The 24023-nt window shown below is 36.2% G+C and overlaps 1 protein-coding gene and 1 pseudogene across 12 annotated transcripts in view; one reads left to right on the plus strand and one right to left on the minus strand.

Annotated features, from left to right (window-relative positions):
• STIM1 (stromal interaction molecule 1) overlaps nt 1-24023 on the plus strand; it is a 251736-nt gene that overhangs the window by 62351 nt on the left and 165362 nt on the right. The gene's annotated exons all lie outside the window — the stretch shown is intronic.
• On the minus strand, nt 21008-22263 carry LOC100016720 (spermine synthase-like; annotated as a pseudogene).

Genomic DNA, 24023 nt, shown 5'->3' on the forward strand with positions numbered 1-24023 from the left:
GAAAAAGAGAGTGTGTGTGTGTGTGTGTGTGTGTGTGTGTGTGTGTGTGTGTGTGTGTGTGCCTGCCAGCCTTTATTACCCCAAACTTTCCCCTTCCCTTTCAGTTCTATGGGCTCTTCCTCAGGCCCTAGGTTACTATTTACAAACAATAAACTGTCACTGTGTAGATCACATGACTCTGGCTATTAATAGGATTGAAACTTTCTGTAGAGGCAGTGTTATTATTTCCCCTCCAGCAGCCTTCCCAGGCTGTTGGTTCAGAAAGGAGGGAAAAAGGATGAGTGGCCCTAAGTGCCTTTTGTTTTCTTAATACTTAGAACTGCTTCAAGTCAGTGAAGGAGCCAGGCTTTTGTGCTATAATAGCCCTTTCCTTCACCTGGTGGGGATAATTTACATTTATGGTTTGGGGATTGGCATCTGGAAGAAGCTGTCAAGGCTATGGACCTGAACCAATGGGTAGAGACACTGAAAAAGTGGGGATTGTTTATTGGTTTCAGAGCCTATCATTCACAAAATCACAGTATTTAATTTAATTTAATTTTGAATTAATTTATTTAGTCAATTTAGAACACTATGCCTTGGTTACAAGAATCACATTATTTTCCTCCCTCCCCTCTCCCCACCCTTCTCACAGTTGATGGGCAATTTCATTGGGTATTACATGTGTCCTTGATCAGAACCTATTTCCATGTTGTTGGTGTTTGTATTAGGATGTTCATTTAGAGTCTACATCCCCAGCCATATCCCCATGACCCATGTAATCAAGCAGTTTTTTTTTCTTCTGTGTTTCTACTCCCACAGTTTTTCCTCTGAATGTGGATAATGTTTTTTTCTCATAGATCCTTCCAAGTTGTTCAGGATCACTACATTGCCACTAATGGAAAAGTACATTACATTCGATTGTACCACAGTGTATCAGTCTCTGTGTACAATGTTCTCCTGGTTCTGTTCCTTCCCAGTTCCCATGGAATTCCTCCACTTTATTATTCCTTTGAGCACAATTGTATTCCATCACCAACATATACCAAAATTTGTTCAGCCATTCCCCAATTGAAGGGCATCCTCTCATTTTCCAATTTTTTGCCACCACAAAGAACGCAGCTATGAATATTTTTGTACATGTCTTTTTCCTTATCTCTTTGGGATACAAACAGTATTTTAGAATAGAAATATGTCCGAGGACATTCTGTTCATCCTTACTTTGAGCAGAAACCTCCTTTACAGCATCCCCTATGATAGGAAAGATAATTTGGTGGAGTGAACCAGTTGGTAAACCGAAGGGGAAACTATCTCTGTTTAATCTAGAGAACAAACATCATATAGAATACTCCCAGGAACAATATATAATCTAGTCAACATTGCCACTTGTGGAGACCAGGGACTCATTTGAAAATAAGAAGAGAAGCCTAAATTCACCTGAGATCAAAACTAGCTAATCATAATCAGCCCCTTAGAAGGATAATGTGGAATCACAAATCACTTAAATTTGAGGATCTATATCTGAGTTTTTTGATCAGCACATGCTTACCTTCCCATCCCAGCAATAACTTTCATATACTAGAGTTTTTACTCATATGCAGTATCTTCAAAGAGAGAATTTACAATGTAATTTTCCAATAAAACTCGGATTAATGTTAAAAAAAAAAAAGGAAATCGATCATCCTTTCCATGGTGGGTTTCATGAATAGCCACAAAACACAAGATATCTTGTTGGGGAGGGGAATACTTATATGCATTATCTTCCCAATGAATCCACACAAAGCACAGAGATATACAGGTAAGGAAAGATTCGTTGGAATCCAGACCTATACCTGTAATTATATAGCTATTCCTTTTCCGTGCCTAGAAAAATGGCTTGGTTCACAGTCACTGAATCTTAGAATTAGAAGAAAACATCCAAAAAGTTTTCAATACCAACACATAAATTTAAAAAGGAGCTTGCTATGTGTCACACATTGTTATGTTAGGGATACAAAAGCTAAATTGACAGTCTCTAAACATAAGTTTGAGAGTAAAGGTAAAATTGTACAAAATAAACACAGAATAAGTGGGGCATAAACAGTTGGGAAGAGTAGAAAAGACCTCTTGACAAAGGAGGTGGTACTTAAGCAGAGATTTGAAAAGGCTTGGAGGCATTAAAAAAAAAACAACCCAGGATCACACAGCTGGGAGGTGTCTGAGACCAGATTTGAACCTAGGCCATACCAACTCTAGGACTGGCACTCTATCTACTGTGCTACCCAGCTGCCCCTGTAAGACCTGGCATTTTAAGAATCAGGTGAAAAAGAGCCTGGGGAAAATAAGCCTGCAGAAAAGCCTGTTCAAAGATATGGAGGTAGGAATTGCAATTTTGTATATGGAGAACAGTGAGTAGATTGGTTTTGCTGGAGCATAGTGAAAAAATAATAAATAATCAGATAGGCTGGTGGGGCAGTGGCTTGAGAGCCAAGTCTAGAGATGAGAGGTCCTGGTTTCAAAAGTGGCCTCAGATACTTCCTAGATATCTAATCCTGGGCAAATCACTTAACCTTAATTGCCTAGCCTTTACCACTTTTCTTCTCTCTTGGAAACCAATACTTAGTATTTATTCCAAGACAGAAGATTTGGATTATGAAAAGAAAGAAAGATAGGTTGGACCAAGATTGTGAAGGCAAATAGAAAAGTTTACATTTTATTCTAGAAACAATAGGGAAGCACTTGAAATTCTTTCAGTAAAGTCAAAGGAAGTCAACAAGCATTTATTAAGTACTTACTGTTTGTTGGGGATACAAAGAAAGGCAAAAAGTAATCTCTGTTTAAGGAGCTTACAGTCTAATGGAGGAGCCATCATGCAAACAACTCTGTACAAAGAAAATAGACAGAAAAATTGGAGGTAGTTTTAGAGGAATGGTATTATCATTAAGGAGGATCAGTAATGGTTCTTGTAGGATTTGGATTTTAATTGGGACCTTAAAGAAATCAGGTAAACCAAGAGCCATACATGAGTAAGAGGAGTAAAATGATCATACTTATTTTTTAGCAATTTTTGGAGTCTAGATTGGATTGAAAAGAACCTGTATGTCAGGAGACCAATTAGACAGTTATTGTCCAGACAAGTTGTGATAAGGTTCTGGATTAAAGTGGTTTTGACATATAAGAAGAGAGCAGGAGGTGTATTTGGAAGATACTGAGTAGGTGAAATACATAAGATTTTACAGCTGATTGGGCATGGTAGGGAGTGGTAAGGGAAGCCAAAGATAATTTCTAGGTTGCAAACCTGAGTAAGTAGAAGAATGTGTCTCAGAAAGAGGAAGAGCTGTAGGGGAGGTGGGATGGGAGTGTGGATAAACAGATTTTTTGGGAGGAAAAATAATTCTGTTTTGCATGTGTTGGATTTGAGATGCCAATGGTACATCTAAGTGGAGATATCAAGTAGGCATTGGAGGACTCTTAGAAGTTGTTAAATTAGGTCTTTATTGCAGTAATTGGAATGAGACCTCTGTGAGTTTGAGTTTTAAAACATGGAAATTATGGATCAATTGCTTCTGTTTATTTTAATTCTGTTATTTGACTGGCAAGTGCTTTTCCAAATGAGTGATTCTATGGTAACACTACATTCTCTCAAGGGAGGGGAAAATCAAACTCATACCTAAGACTTGGAGAGTTATTAAAGGATATTCTTTTTTTAAAATCTTTTTCCATCTTAGAATCAATTCTGTGTATTGGTTCTAAGGCAGAAGTGTGGTAAGCTGTAGGTGGTGGGGATTAAGTGACTTGACTAGGGTCACATAGCTAGGAAGCATCCACCTAGCTGCCTGCTGAGGATTTTCTTTACATCTTTATACTTGGCTTGAGACAGGAGTAGGAGACTATTGATTTTCAATTCTATGACCAAATTGGGGTGATAGTTTAGTAGCTTTTAAGATTGTTGTGGTATAGCAACTCCAAAAATGACTTCCCAACTTTCTCTTTTTTTGTAGAGGAAAAGTCCCATCTTTGACTTGTTAGATAGACTTTCTCCTTTTGTGAGATACTTGGTGGAAAGCAGCATATTGTGTATTATCTGCTACTTTTGCTTCTAGATTTAAACTTTGGTATTTTTAAACACAGTAATTTGTTGAGGGTGATGAAAGTAGAATGTTCCCTGATATCCTCAAGATTGGTTAATGGGGGATAAAAAGATCATTAATGCCAAATATTGTTTGGTCATCAAAGCCAAGAAATACACTTTATGAAATTATTATTAGGCAAAGAGGGGAAAGCATTCTTGTCCAGTTTTCTGGATGAAAGCAAAGATTAAGGGACAATGAACATTTATGGGATATTTAATAATTTTTTGGAAGTACCCCCCAAAATGTCTTGGGTTGCTTTTTCAATCTATAAGGAATCAATGGTCTCACATAGATTTGTTATAGGTATTTTTTCCTCTGGGATTTTACATGTGAAATTATTATTAAAATTTTTTAAACCCTTATCTTCCATTTTAGAATCAGTATTGTGTATTGATTCCAGGGCAGAAGTGTGTGTAAAGGTTAGGCAACAGGGGTTAAGTCACTTGCCTAGGTTCACACAGCTAAGAAATATTGGAGGTCAAATTTGAATCTAGGACCTCCTGTCTCTGGGCCTGATTCTCAATCCACTGAGCCACCTTGCTGCTCCTAACACATGAAATTCTAATTTGTGTTCTGTAATGGGAGGTGTAGATAGGCTTCCTATATAAAAAGTTCCCAAGAGGTGAATAAAGGTATTACTTGTCAATATAGCTGTGTATAAATGTGTATATGTTATATGTTCTGTAGTGAGAAATAGCAATTTATTTACTTTTAGTAATTTTGTGAGGAAAGGTAGAACTTACAGATTCAAAATTCTAAGCAAAACCATGTCCTCATACATATAATAATAAGGGTTATAGAATAAATATGTAAATATAAATATACATAGAGACCAGACATTAAGGAAGATATTGCAGAAGATAAAGTTGTACTGGTCATACCCTAGTCATCTACTATACTAGTCATCTAGTCCAACCCATATTTGAACTGGATCATCTTTACAACATTTTTGAGAAATGGTTATTTAGCTTTTATTGGAATATTTCCAGTGCTAGGAACCCATTATTTTCCAAGGCAGGCCATTTTGATTTTGACTAGTTTTTATTCCTAGTAAATTTCCTTCCTCATGGTGAACTATATTTACATGTCACATGAATTATTGTTTGGTCACATCACTCCCCCCATTATCCTCTACTTGTGCAGTTGATTTTTTAATGCAAATGTATGCCATTTATTTATTCCTATTACATTTCAGCTTATTAGATTTGGCCCAGTGTTATAGCTTAAGATGTTTTTGGATCCTGACTTTGTTATTTAGTATGTTAGCTATCTTTCTCAATGTTCTATCATTTGAAAATTTGATTTGTTTTCATCTAAATCATGAATAAACTTATTGAATAATACAGGACCATGGACAGATTTCTGTGAAAGTACCCTACAGATCTTCCTCTAAGTGTCTCTCCCTGTTGATAGGCCAGTTCTAATGAAAAGTGTTGCTGCTAGTGTTTTACCATCAGCCATATCAATCTGCCTTTTCTTATATAAGGTATCCCTGGAAAAATGCCATCTTTGCATATGAGAATGGTGGCACATGTATATTTAATGAAGTTCACTGAATTCCTCTGGTTATAATAACAATTAGCAATAACTTAACATTTACATGGTGCTTTAAACCTTACAAAGTACTTTTTTCATAATAATCTTGTATGGTAACTGGTATAAGTATTATATTCATTTTTTTAAGCATTAACAGAATGTGGAAAGTTTAAATGGCTTGTCCTTTAACACATAATTAAATGATAGAACTGGGTTTTTAATCATTTTCTGAACCCAAGTGCATTGTTTGTTCTATTACTATATAAGTAAGATAGAGCAAAATGGTCAATGCAAAGAATATGACTTCTTAAGATCAGAGGTCAAAAGAGGATGCCTAGAGTAATAAGTGGAGCCAAGATGTTAGAGTAGTAGGAAGTAGTATAGGAAGCACCCCCTCTAACTTTTGACTCTTCAAGGAACAAGTGCCCTCCCTCCCCTATAGATCTAAAAAATACACCACTTTGAATCTCAATGGGGGGAAATCCATAAGAAATCACAGTGGGTCATTTGTCTAGCCCAAGTTGGCATAGAGAGATAAATGGAAACCATAGGACATTGGAGGTAGAGTCTAGCCAGGAACATGCTAGGCAGAACACTCCAGTGCCCAGAGAAAGGCTATACTCAGAGGAAAGTGTCTTGCCTTACATCATATAGATAGTGATAGAGATAGGAGTTGAACCTAATTCTTTTACTTCTATATCCTGTGATCCATCTGAAGCCAAAGTTGGTGGTCCTTTGAACTCAGGCAGGAAATGGGGTCATGGAATTGCTTAAGGGAAGGGAAACTAAGCACTTCTGAGACTCAGGACCATTCTGAGGTTGGCCCATACATACACTAGTATGGTGAACTTGGAACCATGGGCTTTGGATGGCAGAAGGGACTTACTTTGACCTGGAGCTATATAGTTCTCTATACAATCACGTTTCTTCCCAGTTTGGATTAGAACCTGAAAAAGTATATGATCCCTACATGTTGGAACTTCTGTCCCAGCCCTCTCAACCAGACCTCATATGTCTTTAGTTCTTTCCCCATCTTATTTCCTAACTTTCTTTTTTAAAAAAATTTTTTTTAAACCCTTACCTTCTGTCTTGGAGTCAATACTGTGTATTGGCTCCAAGGCAGAAAAGTGCTAAGGGCTAGGCAATGGGGGTCAAGTGACTTGCCCAGGGTCACACAGCTAGGAAGTGGCTGAGGCCGGATTTGAACCTAGGACCTCCTGTCTCTAGGCCTGGTTCTCAATCCACTGAGCTACCCAGCTGCCCCCTATTTCCTAACTTCTATATTCACTCCATTTTTTTCTATGACCTTCCTAAAGTGTGGTGTTTAGAATCAAATGCAATATGTACTTCAAAGCGATAGGATTAAGTTTGGACCAGTGTGTCTGTTTCTGCTTTTCCTGATATCTTCTCTTCCCTAGGGAGGCAGGAACCAATGATGAGTCTCTGGGGCCATAAATATCTGGAAGCAGTGTTCATTAGAAATAGTGTGTTACTCTGGTTAGTTTTCAGGATCACTGAGTTTGGAGACTACTACCAAAAGAGGTTGAGGAAATTAGATACCCTTCTGCTCTTCTTCCCCCCTTTCCAGGTTTAACAACCCAGCATGACAAACTAAGAGGATTTGAATCTTTCTGAATAAGCACTTAGTGTCCTTTTAAAAGCTACTTAATAATCTCATTATAGTGATTTGGTAATGGATCAAATGCTTCTTTGACTTCATACTTCTAAGAGAACCAGTGACCTTCACATGAACAAGTTTTCTTTCCAGGGATATTGTTAAGTGTCATTACATGAAAAAGGTAGTGTAGGACTGGGAAAAAGGGCTTTAGTTAGCATGTGAGGGAAAGACAGACCGGGACGGGAAGTAGAAATGCAGATTGTAGAAATAGAGTGCTTATTGTCTAGCACCAGAGTTGGCAGTCTCACCACTTTACTTCTCTCCATCCTGCCTCCCTGAAGTAGGCTGAGGGGGGCGGGTAGAAGGTGTTAGTGAATGGAAGGAGAGTTTTTTTTTTATTATATATTTATGTATTGTTGTGTAGGGGGAAGACTAGGGAAATGGGCTTCTATGGAGGTCACTGGCTTTGAGAACCTTTCCCATACTGTCAGTTGTATGGATTTTGAGGGAGTCTGTTCAGCTGAAAGTTGTGACTCATGCTTTTGAATATCTTGGGAATTAGATTTCACTGAATGAGTTATTGACTATTTTATTTGAATTTATAATTGAGTTTGTAACTGAATGCTTTATAAAAACTTATAAGTTGAACTCTGTGTTCTGTAAATATAGGATTTTATCAATCATTTGATTTTAGGATTCTTTACAGTATGTTGATTAATTTTAACTTATATCTATTATGCAGGGCCTAGACAACTCTGAGATTATGTAAGAAGCCCAACTGTATTGGTAGAGGTTGTTGTTTTTTTTTTTTTCATTCAGAACATCCCATTATTAATGAAATTACAAGTTACACCCTTATCACTATCCTACCTGCATAGTGATGGTTAGTTGTTATTATTGTGCCACTCAGCATTAGATAATAAGTCTATTCTCAAGAAAGAGAAACTAAGGCAATTCTATTCAACAAAACTATTAAACATTCATTTTTTTAACCCTTACCCTTCCACTTTAGAATCAATACTAATTATAGGTTCCCATGCAGAAGAGTGGCAAGGGCTAGATAACTGGAATTAAGTGACTTACCCAGAGTCCCACAGCTAGGAAATGTTTGAGATCAGATTTGAACCTAGGACCTTCTGTCTCCAGGCCTGGCTCTCTCTCTATTGAGCCACCTAGCTATCCCTATTAAGCAACTTATTTCTGTAAGCCACTGTGCTAGGTGTTGGGGATACACAGATGAAAAATATAGCCATATTCTCAAGGAACTAATAGTCAGTTAGGGGAATAAAATATAAATAATGACCATGATGCTGGAAGTCATTCCCATATATTCTAAATTCAGCTGGCTACCCTAGGCCCTCTTAGCCCATATAATTCAGAGGAAGCTGGTCATTATACTTGTTTTGTATCTTATGAGTGTAAATAATGACATTCTTGTTTTAGAACTTAATAAACTATTAGTTAAATTCACTTCAATCAGATTCATTGATTATACCCCCTAGTGATGACTAGAGTGAATGCTTGGGTGTCAAAGTAGTTAGTGCAGATAGGATACAGTTTTACTTATTGTATCCCTCTTGTGCCATCAGAAAACATAATTGCTTTTTTTTCCCCCAGGAAATGTAGGGGACTTTGACATTAAATTACCTTATATTCATTTTATATACACATATATGAAATGCATAGGTTTATATTGTCTCTTCTTTTAGAATGTAAGCTCATGCTTTTTTCACTTTTATGTTTCTTCAGTACTAAGTGCAATTTCAGTTCTTGGCACAAAGTAAGCTCTTTTTAAAACAATTTCTTTAAATTTTTTTTTTCAGTTTTTTTCAGTTATTTTTTCAGTTACATATAGAAACACTTTTTGACTTTTTTTTACATTTTAAAATTAAGATTTCCTCCCTTCCTCCCTTTCTCCTCCCCTCCCTAAATAGTCTGATATAGATTATACTGTACCTTGATAAAATGCATATTTCCATATTCCTCATCATGATAGAAGACATATATCATATGTACAATAGAAATTCCATGAAGGAAATATGGTAGAAAATGACATTGATTTGTTCTCAGATTACAATATTTCTTTCTTTGGCTATGGATAGCATTTTCATTCCTTCAACATAACCTTGTGGTTATCTTGGAGACTTGCTTTGTTGATAATGGTTCAGTTCTTCACAGTTGATCTTGTTCTCCTGGTTCTGTTCACTTTACTCTGCATAAGTTCATTTAAGTACAAAGTTAGCTCTATTGGTTTATTTGAGGACAGGTTGAGAGTAGGAGAAGCCTACATAAGCAGTCTGCAAGATACCTAGGTCAGTATCATGTAAAAGCCTTGCCCAAGGTATATGTCTGATCACATGTATTGCCCATTGGAGTATTATTATTTCTTGGTAGTGCTGGAGCCAGAAGTGAATGTTAAAATAGGATCTGGGTGACTGTCCTGTGAGGTGTGAGGGACCTCAGAGTTTCCTGTGATTGGTATGGACAGGTAAGACCTTTCTAAGATTTTCTTGGCCTCATTGTTTAGGGGGAGCCTGTTTATAACTATGTTATTTGCCATTCCTGTTATGCATGTCTGTTCATGTTGGATCTAACTATTGTTAAGATTAAACATTAGGGTTGAGAGATAATATTCTTTACCTACGTATGACCTTTAGTGACATTTGTCCTAGTTTTGACCATGATAAGAAGGAAATTTCAGTATTAAATTGCCATTGGCATTCTTAATCAGAAATTTTAGCAAGGTCAACCTCTGTGTCAAAAAGTCAAGGAATGAAAATGAACCAAATCTTTCTAATCTGAGTGGAATGAGATTTATTCCAAAATTATGACTACCTTATGTTACTGATGAGTACTAGGTCAACTAGTCCAATCCATTCTGGCTCCAGAGTCTTTGGAAAGAGACTTCCTTGAAAAAAATCATATATTGGGGGCAGCTGGGTAGCTCAATAGATTGAGAGCCAGGCCTAGAGATGGGAGGTCCTAGGTTCAAATCTGGCCTCAGACACTTCCCAGCTGTGTGACCCTGGGCAAATCACTTGACCCCCATTGCCTAGCCCTTACCACTCTTCTGCCTTGGAACCAATATACAGTATTGACTCCAAGATGGTTTTTATTTTAAAAAAAACATATATTATCTGCCTTTAATTTCTTTCTACTCCTCGGGGTCTAGAACTAAAAGATCCTGGGCCTAAGAGAGCAAGCAGTAGTAGAGGGCCTGTTCTGAAGGAGACCCAGAGTTGTCATATATTTGAAGACTGAAGTACCTGGGAACCTTTCTTCTAGAGGTGCTGAGGCTAGGAGGTCTATTCCTTGTGATTTAATCCCTATCATTTTGGGATAAGGTAATGGAGCTAGCATTGAATTTGAGTTCAGCCTTGTTGGGAGACTGGCACACCTATTTACTTACTCTAGTGTTCTTATTCTCTTAGCCACTTACACATTCTGGCTATCTCCCTGTATCTGTACTGACAAGGGAAACTGACAGTTGTTTGAACTTAGTAGGCATTTAAGAGAGATTTAATTATATCACTCCCTGTATGGTTTCAAACCCAGTTCTGTTCTTTGGTACCTTCTAAGAGAAGACGGGTGCCTAAAACTGTCATCTAGATCAACCTACTGCCCAGGATATCTCTTCTCCAATAGCCCTGACAAGTGCAAGATGATCTGGTATAGAGGGAAGTGACCCTGGGCTTAGAAACTGGAATCGTGGAATTGAATGCTTTCTCCTACTCTTGTGATGTGTGTGTGTGTGTGTGTGTGTGTGTGTGTGTGTGTGTGTGTGTGTGTATGCAGGGGCAAATCATTAACTTCTCTGAGCTTCATTAAAATAAGGATAAATTGCAAACTGTATTTCAGAGCAATAATGTGAGAAAAGCATTTGGAGAACATGGTGCTGAGTTACCCTTTTAAAAAAATTAACTGATTTTTTTAATATCACTTATGTTTCTCACTATGTCTCTCCCACTCCCTCCTTCCAGAAAGCTCAAGGACCCCCCCCATATATATATATATATATATATATATATATATATATATAAGTATGTATGAAAGATCAAAGAAAGTGAACAAAATTCTTAGAAGAATCACAAATTATTAGTAATCAGATGAAATCACTAATGATAAGAGAAAAGTAAATTAAATAGCTCTGAAGTTTTACTTCATACTTTGCAAATTGTCAAAGACGACAAAGGATGGGAATAGTCAATGTTGGACTGGTTATGGGAAAATAAGCACACTAGTGCATTGTTGATGGAACTATGAATCTATAACACCATTTTGGAAAACAATTTTGAATTGTGCAAATAATTATTTAAATATCAATACCTTTTAACCCAGAGATTCCATTACTAGGCATATACTAAAAAGAAATTAATGATAAAGGGAAAAATGTCCTCATAAATACCAAAATGTTTACACTAGCACTCTTTATGATAGCAAAGAATTGGAAACAAAATAGATACCCTTCAACTGGGAAATGGTTAAACAAATAGTGCAACCTTAATGTAGTGGAAGACTACCATACTATAAAGATGATTACTGTGATGAATACAGAGAAGCATGAAAAGATCTTTTTAAACTGAGGCAGAATGAAGTAAGCAGAGCCAATAAAGCAATATACACAATTGACTCTAACAGTGTAAATGGAAAGAACAACCAAAATGCAAATCAAAAGTCAATGTTGCGAAATTTTAAAGAAACAAGCATGACTCGAAGAGATATGAGAAGACACTTCTATCTAATCCTTTTGCATAGGTGGGAGGCATGTCCACTTTGCACATATTTTCAGGCCTTTTTCAAGAATTTATCAGTTAATTTTTCCTCATTTCTTATTTTGTCTTGAAAAGACTTTTTGTAATATGGATGACACTGAGAGAGGGAGGAGGAGGTCAAGTAGGGGAAAACTATGGTGATTTAAAAAACAAAGTACAATAAGTAAATTAGGTGAACACAAAATAGTATACTTGTCAGATCTTTGGGGAAGGAAATATTTTAAGGCCAAGCAAGTTAGAAAAAATTACAAAATGTAAAACAAATAATTTTGATTACATTAAATTAAAAAGATTTTGTACAAACAAAATCAATGCAACCAAAATTAGAAGGGAAGCAACAAGCTGGGAAAGAATCTTTATAACAAAAAACTCTGACAAAGGTCTAATTACTCAAATATATAAGGAACTAAATCAATTGTGCAAAAAAAATCAAGCCATTCTCCAATTGATAATTGGGCAAGGGGCATGAATAGGCAATTTTCATTTTGTATCCTGCAACTTTGCTAAAGTTGTTGATTATTTCCACTAGTTTTTTTAGTGGATTCTCTAGAATTCTTTAAGAAGACCATCATATCATCTGCATAGAGTGATAGCTTGGTCTCCTCATTGTGAATAGGCAATTTTCAAACAAAGAAATCAAAACTATCAATAAGCACATGAAAAAGCATTCTAAATCTTTTATAATTAGAGAAATACAAATCAAAACAACTCTGAGGTACCACCTCACACCAGCAGATTAGCTAACATGACAACAAAGGAAAGTAATAAATGTTGGAAGGGATGTGGCAAAATTGGGACATTAATGTATTGCTGGTAGAGTTGTGAATTGATCCAACCATTCTGGATGGCAATTTGGAACTATGCCCAAAGGATGCTAATGCCTGCCTTTTGATCCAGCCATGGCACTGCTGGGTTTGTTCCCCAAAGAGATAATAAGGAAAAAGACTTGTACAAAAATATTTATAGCCTCACTTTTTGTGGTAATAAAAAATTGGAAAATGAGGGGATGCCCTCTGGGGAATGGCTTGAACAAACTGTGGTATCTGTTGGTGATGGAATACTATTGTGCTGAAAGGAATAATGAACTGGAGGAATTCCATGTGAATTGGAATGATCTCCAGGAATTGATGCAGAGTGAAAGGAGCAGAATCAGGAGAACCTTATACACAGAGATTGATACACTGTGGCACAATCAAATGTAATGGACTTCTCTACTAGCAGTAATGCAATGATCCAGGACAATTCTGAGGGACTTATGAGAAAGAACACTATCCACATCCAAAGGAAGAACTGTGGGAATAGAAACACAGAAGAAAAACAACTGCTTGATTACATGGGTTGATGGGGATATGATTGGGGATGTAGATTCTAAATGATCACCCTAGTACAATTATCAATAATATGGAAATAGGTCTTGATCAATAATACATTTAAACCCAGTGGAATTACTTGTTGGCTACGGGGGGGAGGGGAAGGGGGAAGTAGAGGGAAAGAGCATGAATCTTGTAACCGTGGGAAAATATTCTAAATTAATTAAATGAAAATTTTCAATGAAAAACAAAGTACATAAAAACCCCAACAAACCAAAGTACATCAATAAAAATTTGTTTTAAAAAAACCATAGACTCCTTAAGGGTAGAGATAATTTTATTGTATTTGTAGCTCCCTCAAAAAGTAGACTGCATGGCATGTGAGTAGGTGCTTAATTAATATTCATTGATAGATTGACATATTCTTTATAGATGCAATAGTAATATTTATCTGATTAATATTCATGGACTGTGATGTACACTTTCTAGATGCAATAGCAATATTTACTTGATTATTGTTCCCATAGCAAGAAGAAGGGTTTCATGAGACGGAGAAAAAGAACATGATGGCAGGTTCAGTAGCAAAAATGTGGCCTAGGTGCAGGACTGGAAGTATGGTGTAGTTGTCCTGTGCATAGGAGAGCCTAGCCGAAGGACAGAAATTTTAAAGCTGAGTGTTTCTAATACCTTTAGAACATTTCTTTTAGGGATTTGGTGATCCAGGAGATTCCCTTTCAGGGAAGATAGCAAGAAGATGGACCAGTTGGATGGCTGGAAGCATGGATGGTCCGTGGTCTTGTGCTGTCTAAAGTGAGCTGAACTCTTAGAAACATACTGTTGTTATATGGCCATTAGAATATAGAACAGAAGCTGTTAAATTTGGAAAGCTCCTTTTATGTCTCCTCATTTTATAGTATAGAAACTTGGGACCCAGAGTAGTGAAGTAAGGAAGACAAAGTATCTATTTTAAGTCTTTTTTTATTCTTTTTCCCTGAGCAATACAGAATTTTTACTTTGGAGACATTGGCTATAAGTGTGTGATCTCACATAGGTGGGACAAGATGTAATGCAGGACTACTTAATTTGAACTAGCAATATGATATGATAGCCAAACAAGCCATTTTGTTATTAGGATGCACACATAGAAGTCTGGTGCCAAAATGAAAGAGGATCGATAGTCATATTGTTCTCTGTGTTGGTCTGATTGCATATGGAACATTGTGTCCAATTCTCAGAGATGAATTTTAGGAAGAGCATTAACAAAGCATGATCAGAGGAAGGAAGGAATGAGAGAGGGGGAAAAGATAAGAGAAGGAAAGAAGGAAGGAATGAAAGAAAAAAGGAGAGAATCAAGAAACAATGGCATTATGCTAAGCACTTTACAAATATCTCATTTGTGAGTTCACAAGGATGGTGAAAGAACTAGACTGATATATGAGGAAGAATGGAAGGAATTAGGGGTGGTTAACCTATAGAGAAAAAGATCAAGAAATTCTTAAGTAGGGAAGAAAGAGTATAAATATTATGTGTAGCCCCAAGTGACCAGTGAAGAGAATGTAGGAAGGAAGATTTTAATTTAGTATAAGAAAACTTTCAAATAGTCAGAGCTGTCCCACAATGAAACAGGCTACCTCTGAGATAGGGACTCCCAGGGGTCTCCAAGCAGATGATGGATAATTTGCTTTGGGGAGGTTGTAGGAAGAATTTCTTCACTGGATGAAATCCAGGGCAGTATTACCCGAGAGGTTCATCCAAATAATACTGACAGGCTAGGATTGTTAAAGCCTTTCCAAATGAAAATTCTGTGGCAGTTTCATCAGCATTGATTCATGTGGTACAGTGCTAGTGCTATGACATTCATGGAAAAGGTTTACAGTAGTGTCACCTGTTTATCTCCATTATCTCAACTTTGTCCACTTTTATCTACTTGAAGACTTTGTTAAGAGCTCTTAGAAGAGTTGGTGAGGGCTTTATGACCTGCTTGGACCTCCCCCATAGTGTCTTCTTGTTTCAGAGCTGATACTGGATTTGTTCTTTGGAGTATGTGGTCTTTATTGTTTCCTGCACTTTGAAATGGAGGAAAGGAAGACATATCTGCCCACTGGCATTCTTTTCTTATGACTAGTTTTCTTGGATCCTTTGTGACATTGATGCCAACAGTGACTCACCAACTTAATTGTGTGGTTTTCTGGAGCTTAGCAAGTTTTTTCTTCATCTTAGAAAAAATGAGGAGTTTTATGTGGTCGAGATACAATAGTTCAGCACTTTGACATTATAGCAGAAAGTGAACTGGAATGAAATGGTTCTGTCCTTTATAATAGAGAATCATGGCATCTGAGAATTGGAAGAGACTTCAGAGGTCATCTAGTTTTTTTCTATACTTAAACAAGACTCTACTCTGAAGTGTTCCAATATCCTATAGAAATTCTGAAGTTCAGTAATAGGGAAAAGTTATAGGAAGACAACTTTCTATTTGATAAAAAGAAAGTTTCCTAATAACTCAGAACTGGTCAAAAGTGTAATGGTTTGCTTTAGGACAGGTAGTGAGTTTCCCATCACTGGATATCATCAAGAAAAACTAAGATGACCATTTGTTAGGGATGTCAGAGAGGATTCTTTTCCCCAAGCAATAGTTGGATTGAATGCCAGTTTCTGCAATGAGGTTTTTCCTGATTCCTGCTCCTCCAACTACTAGTGCCTCCTTAAATTATCTTGTATTGATTTTATGTATTTTTATGTAAGTGTGTTATCTCCCCCTGTGGAATGTAGTTCCTGTTGATTCATATCCCTAACATAGTGTTGTTTGATAATCAAACTCTTAAGTCCCTTTCAACGCTGACATTCTGTCAATCTTCCTCTTTTCCTAATTAGATCACTGTTGAAATCCTTCCTAAGTCAGTTTTAGACTCTCCTCCAGAGGGTGGGTGGCTGTTTGAGTTTGCAGTTTCAGCTGAGCACTCTTGTTTTGGTCTCTCTGCATTGGGATTGAGGAAATTCACCTTTCTTTGCTGGCTCTTTGGTATTTGTGCCCTACTGTGTATTGCCTCAGTTAAGACCAAGGCCTTCTCAGGAGGTCATTGGTCCTTGTACAAGGGAGAGAACTGGACAGGGAGGAGAGGTACAGTCCAGTATTATAGTTATCATCAGTAGCAATTTTTTAATACATTCTCTGAACCTCTGAACTATTAAGAGTTTTAATAGTTGATAAAATCAATGGAATCAAAATCAATCATTCATCAAATACAGCATGAGCATCTCTTCATCTGTTCTATACTGAGGTAGAGATGACTTTTGAAATGTGGTTCTTGTTGAGTTTACAGTCCCTTTGGTGAGATGAAACCACATATAAGCCCATAGTAAATGATACAAGATAGTATATATATATATATATATATATATATATATATATATATATATATATATATATATATATAGCATGGAGGAAGACTCAAACTGTTTGATTCTAGTGTCTTGAGTATGGGTAGTCAAAGCACTGTTATGGTTTTTCCTAATCAGACCCCAAATGGAAGTTTGTTTCCGTTTCTCTGCATTTTAATAAGGACATTGACAAGTTAGAAATTGTCTAGAAGAGGGCAACCAAAATAAGGAGACTGGATACTATGGTTTTTCCAAGATCAATGGTAGGAAACTGGGATGTTTAGTTTGGAAAAAAAAAGACTTGAGAGTGGGTAATTATTTCTTTGTAATTGTTGTTCATTCTTCCTTTTGAAGAGGATATCACAATGAAGCAGAATTGCACAAAGTTGTCAGCCTCACTATCTTTCAGTCTTTGAAGTCCAGTGGTGGGACAAAAGTCAGGATGACTGTCAATGGCCCAAGATGCAGTAGATAACCCTGGATTCTTCGATGTCTGTCCGATCTCTAGGTGTCCGACACAATCTGCTTCAGTCAATTTTATGGCAGTTGGAACAAATTGTTCTCATCCTTCCATTCCACCAAGGGAAATCTAGACGTGCTTGGGGTAGATATCCCCCCAAGTCATCTATGGGTTTGAGAGTATTGTCTATGGGAATTTTAAAGGGAATTTCTCTTTCTAACTCTTGCTGCTAGGATGAGTTGGAAGTATATAGAAATGCTGATGAGTTATGAGGGTTTATTTTGTATCCTGCAACTTTGCTAAAGTTGTTGATTATTTTGACTAGCTTTTTAGTTGATTCTCTAGGATTCTTTAAGTAGACCATCATATCATCTGCAAAGAGTGATAGCTTAGTCTCCTCCTTGCCTATTTTAATACCTTCAATTTCTTTTTCTCCTCTAATTGCTACTGCTAGTGTTTCTAGTACAATGTTAAATAATACAGGTGATAATGGGCATCCTTGTTTCACTCCTGATCTTATTGGGAAGGCTTCTAGTTTGTCACCATTGCAGATGATGCTTGTTGATGGTTTTACATATATACTGTTTATTGTTTATAGGAAAGTTCCTTCTATTCCTATACTTTCTAGTGTTTTTAATAGGAATAAGTGTTGTATTTTGTCAGAGGATTTGTCTGCATCTATTGAGATAATCATGTGATTTTTGTTGGTGTGCTTCTTGATATGGTCAATTATGTGGATGGTTTTCCTGATATTGAACTATCCTTGCATTCCTGGTATAAATTCTACCTGATCATAATGAATAACCCTTGTGATCACTTGCTGGAGTCTTTTTGCTAGTATTCTATTTAAGATTTTTGCATATATGTTCATTAAGGAGATTGATCTGTAGTTTTCTTTCTGTTTTTGATCTACCTGGCTTTGGAATCAGTGCCATATTTGTGTCATAAAAGGAATTTGGTAGAACTCCTTCTTGGCCTATTCTGTCAAATAGTTTGTAGAGTATTGGGATTAGTTGTTCTTTGACTGTTTGATAGAATTCACTTGTGAATCCATCAGACCCTGGGGATTTTTTCTTAGGGAGTTCTTTGATAGATTGTTCAATTTCTTTTTCTGATATGGAATTATTTAAGTATTCTATTTCTTATTCTGTCAATCTAGGCCATTTATATTTTTGTCATTAATCCATCTCACCTAGATTGCCATATTTATTGCCATATAATTGGGCATAATAGTTTTTAATGATTGACTTAATTTCCTCTTCATTAGAGGTGAGGTCTCCCTTTTCATCTTGGATACTGTCAATTTCATTTTCTTCTTTCCTCTTTTTATTAGATTGACTAGTACTTTGCCTTTTATTTGTTTTTTTCCAAAGGACCACCTTCTAGTCTTTTTTTTTTTTTTACTAATTCAATAGTTCTTTGACTTTCAATTTTATTAATATCTCCTTTGATTTTTAGGATCTCTTAATTTAGTCTTCATCTGAGGATTTTTAATTTATTCGCTTTCTAGTTTTTTAATTTGCATGCCCAATTCATTGACCTCTGCCCTTCTTAATTTGTTAATATATGAACTCAAGGATATAAATTTTCCCCTGAGTACAAATAAACATGAACAAATTCTTGGTACTTATTGATAGGTGTGGAGTTGAGCTCAAAACTATGTCCACATTTTCCTTTCATTGTAAAAAAAGTCTATATATTGCGCTCTATAGTATGTTCAATAAAAAAGTACAGAGGGAATTGAACTTTACATTTTATACTACAGCATTAAAAATAAATCTTAAAATGACAGTGCTTCATTCTTTAAACATTTCTTCAGAATCTTGTTAGCAAATAAAGTCACCAGTATTTAGTATTTGCATGCCCATCTTTTTATAGTAACTACAAAATATTTTGAAAAGCAAAAGTCATTCTTTCTCCACATAAATAATGATAGTAAGAAAATTAAAGGAGTTGTGTGCATTGTTAGCTTCACACAACACATTTTTCTCTCTCCCTCCCGCCTCCCCACTTGATCTCCTTCCCCCCATCCCATATACCTTTGCACTGAATGTACCTTCCAGGGTCCTGAATATCCAAACCCACCACACAAACTTCTAACTTGCTATCTTTGCAGCAGGACCTATGCTCCCACATTGATCACTGGATGACCTGCTTCAGCCCACAAGTTGATCTGATCTTGTTAAGTTCAATGTCAAAGTTATGCCTAAATGCTGGTCACATATTTCAAGATGCTTCTGGGGTGGCGGTGGATTTTTCAATGGAGAAGAAAAATGCTCCCTCCCACTGTTCAACTCAAATGGTAATTTGAACACTAACAGCACTATTATACATTATGTGTGTATAATTTGTATGTGTGTATATTCTATAATGTCCACATATAAATATATACACATATATATGAACATTATACCCAGCCTTTGCTCTGCAAGCATTCTCAAAGATAAGCTCATTCATTACACAAAGGCTGTCAAAGACAAATTTTACTACATGTGTAATACAACAAAACTATCTCTTGGTTAAAAGACAGGTCCAGTTACAACCCCCTGTTTTATCCTATATACTTAATAAGAGGAACCATTAATATCTCTTCTCTTCCCTCCCACTCCAATAAACCAAGTAGTTAAATAAAACACTTTAGTTTTTAAGGAAATTGTTTCTTCTTCCAAAAGAATTCTCCCATAAGCATTATAAAAAAAATTTTTTTCTTCCATAGAAGTCATACAGAATATCTCATTTATAGTAAATGGTTAGCTTATATCAGTTACCATACATGAAGTGACCCAATTAACAAACTAAATAAACTTTTCACAAAGATATAGGTAGAAAAGTCCAAGGGAGGAGATCTTAACTTTGAAATCTCAAATCTTAACTTGGAAATACAATCTCAACAATCAGATTTGTGTGGCCTCTGTGAAATGCTGAACTTGGAAAACTGATACATATCCACACCTTCCCTTAACAATGTGAGAAGTATAAAAGAGTTTTTGGCTATTCTCTTCTCTTTTGTACATATCGAACTTATTTAGATTCTGTAACAAATATACTCCTGTCAACTTCCGAGATGGATATCCAGAGAAAGCCTCATTTCAACATCTCACATCAGAGTGGATAAGGGAGCATGCTTTGACTTTCAATCTGATAGTAACAACAGTAGCTTCAGTTCAGGTTCCAGGTTCACAAGACAAATTTGCACGTGTAGTAGGGATAGGGGAGAAAGGAGGGAGCCAAAGAGGCAGGAAGGGAAAGATTATCTATTATAGAAATTGGTTAATGGAACTATATGTATGCATACATACATGCATACATTAAAAAAAAAACAGAACTACATCAAGCAAAGAAAAATTTGTTTTATGGGACCAGAGTATTAAAGAGTAGATTTTTTGAAAACACACACAAAAATTTTTATGATGGAAGTACTATTATTCACTTTAAAGTCTCCTTTAACCCAATCTCTAAAACATAATCAACTTTTGGAAAAGAAAAAAAAAATCTTTTTTCAGGTATCCCTTACAAATGAAATTTAAAAGAAAAAAAATACTAAACCATTATACACCATACGTTCCCCATACTACCCATTCTTTTCCTCTCTCTTCCATACATCCATCCATATTCACCCATCCATCCACCCACTCACACACCACACTAATGAAACCCTGCCATAAAAACCTACATTAACAGAGAAATATAAAGATCACATTCTAAAAGGTTCAGTGCATTCAGCAGCAGTGCTGCCAATTCATCTTTAAGTTGACTTTCAAAAAATAACACCCTAGAGCTCATCAAAATATATATTTTCCATTTGTTTTTTAATTAAAATAATAATAATAAAACTTAAGGAATTCACAATCAATAGAATGACTAATTTCAGAATCATCTAGAGCATATAATTTAAAAGGTTCAAGATGGCAATATGCAGGCAAGAGTAATCTTCAAAATTCAGTTTTCTTCCAAACAGTGTAAAATACCCATAATTCCATGTATGAGGGAACGCATACAATTTCCTTTGAGAATTCCACAGGACAATAAAGCTGGCTAAGTTGTTCTTCATAGACAGTCAAGGCTTCAGTCAAATTGATACAGTTCCCCTGTGTAAAGTATTTTCCATCATGTTTCAATACTTTCATTGAAAGGTCAAGGACAGGTCTGAGAAATTCTCATGTGGAATCTTCTTCTGGAGATGTGGAGATTGGAACAGCTGTCACCGATCATTAATTACATAATCAAACATTCTCCCTTCTTTGGCATACCTCTTCAGTACTAGAATACAGTCTTCTATTAGAACCTGATAGCACTCTCCTTTAAGATTGTCTAAGACATCTCCACATGTTTTACGCATGTATTTCTTATACTCGTCAATCACCATTTGGTCAGTCTCTACCATAGTGACCATCTTTGGTTTCAATTTGACTATTTCATATAATATACCCCCATTGCCACCACCCAGAATCAGCTCTTCTTTGTCCGTGTAATCTTCCTTCCTGCTGCCCATTATGGCTTGTGTATACGCCAAATCATTCTCTGCCAAATTGACATCCCCACTGAGGATAAGGATATTTCCAAACTGCTTCGAATGCAGAATTTTAATGTTCTGATAAGGTGAATCTTCATAGACAACTTAATCTATGTCATATTCCACCAGGCGTCCATCAGCTGTAGGCCAATACTTATTGATCTTGCCTCCTAGTACAAGAGCCGGCAATTGTTTTAACCTTCCAATATTGCCCTGACATAGTTCTTTCATTCTTTCTTCTAGTTTGTTTAGTAGATTTTCAATTTCTTCTTTTCCTTTCAAATCATTGTTGTAACTCTGTACATCCATCAACACCAATCCATGTGGGTAAATTCTCAGACTGGCAAAACTGCCATTTTTATTAATGTAGGTTGCTAAATATCCATGATCTTCCCAAGTGTAAATTGTTTCTGTCATTGCCTGCTCTTCAAAAACAGACTGTAGACCTTTAAGAATGGCATCTCCATCAGCTTTAGCACAGAGCTGGAAGTCAAGGGTGTTGTGTCGCGTGGCTGCCATAATGAGGTAGAGCCCAGTGCCATGCCTGGTGGAGGCGGTCGCTGCTGCTGTTTGCTTGCTTTCTGTTGCTGCTGCATGTGCAACCGTGTGTGCATGTGTATGTGCATGTGTGTATGTGTGAGTGTGCGTGTGTGTGTTAGCCCTGGCTTCTTGTCCCCTCCAAAATCTCATCTTTTATAGGAAGACTTTCCCAACTCTTCTTAATTCTATTTCTCTGTTACTTTTTTCCTTTCTATCCTGTATATAACTTGCTTTTTATATATTTGTTTTCATGTTGTTTCTCCCATAACTTTGTAAGTTCCTTACACAGGCAGGGGAGCTCTTTAGCCTTTTTGTATCCTTACGACTTAGCAAAATACCCAACACATTGTAGGTGCTTTAATAAATATTTATTAAGGAAGGAAGGAAACAGACATATAATAAGGCTTACTGTGTGCCAGGCATTATGCTAAATGCTTTACAAACATCTCGTTTGATCCTCACTACAACCGTGGGAAATAGGTTATTATTTTTCCATTTTACAGATAAGGAAAGTGAGGCAGACAAAGGCTAAGTGATTTTCCCGTGGGAAGTAAGGTTAGGATTATCCCTCTATTATAAAGGAAATAGTTGAGGCCATGAGAACTTGTAACTTTCTTGAACTCATACAGTTTATTAGTGGTAGGTCTGGTGTTGGCATCAGTGCCAGGTGTGAACTGTCATTGCTGTACTAGGCTACTTCTAATAGCCTACTGAACTGCTGATCAGTTCTTGGATCTGGGCAAGGGCTGAGTATCCTGCTTAACATCTAGTTTCCTTGCTCTGAAGTGATAGGGGTTGTGACTTAATCTCTCCTTTTTTAGTGTTTATACAGGTTAAAGTAAGTACAAGAACAGCAATCCTTTCCTTATAAGTTTTTCTTTTAGTATTGATTAATTTTTCCACAGTCAGCCTGTCCCAAGGGCATCCCAACAAGAAGTCTCCCGAGCCATCTAAAGACTGACATTCCCTATCATTGCAGCTACCAGCAGAGGGATTCTGGAGAAACACCAAATACTTGCAAACAGTTTACCTGGATTGATTTTGTAGTATTTCAGTAACCATACTACGTACAGTATTTGTCATGTCTAAAAGGTCATCTAGAACAACTTCTTGCCTAGACTAGCAGATCCGCATTTCTCTAATTATGAGAGATTTAGAATACTTTTTCATGTGCTTATTGATAGTTTTGATTTCTTTATCTGAAAACTGCCTATTTCTGTGCCTTGACTATTTGTCAATTGGGGAATGACATTTTTTTTTTTGGTACAATTGATTTAGCTCTTTATAAATTTGTGTAATTAGACCTTTGTCAAAAGTTTTTGTTATAAAAATTTTCCCCAAATTTGTTTATCCCCTTCTAATTTTGGTTGCATTGGTTTTGTTTGTACAGAAAAATTTTAATTTAATATAATAATTATATAATTATATAATAAAATATAACAATAAAAATAGTATAAATATAATAATGTAATATAATCAAAATTATTCATTTTTACATTTTGTAGTGGTCTTAAATTCCTTCCTTTCATATATCTGACAGGTATACTATTCTATGTTCACTTAATTTGTTTATGATTTCCCTCTTTATATTTACATTTTTTACCCATTCTTAATTAATCAACATAGGTTGTAAGATGTTGATCTAAACCTAATTTCTCCCATAATGTTTTCCAATTCTCCCAGCAGTTTTTGTTAGATAGTGGGTTCTTGTCCTAAAAGCTGGGATCTTTGGGTTTATTGTACACTATCTTGCTACTGTCATTTTTCCCAAGTCTATTCCATTGATCGACCCTTCTGTCTCTAAG

This window comes from Monodelphis domestica, chromosome 4 (assembly GCF_027887165.1).
Source record: "Monodelphis domestica isolate mMonDom1 chromosome 4, mMonDom1.pri, whole genome shotgun sequence".
Lineage (NCBI taxonomy): Eukaryota > Metazoa > Chordata > Mammalia > Didelphimorphia > Didelphidae > Monodelphis > Monodelphis domestica.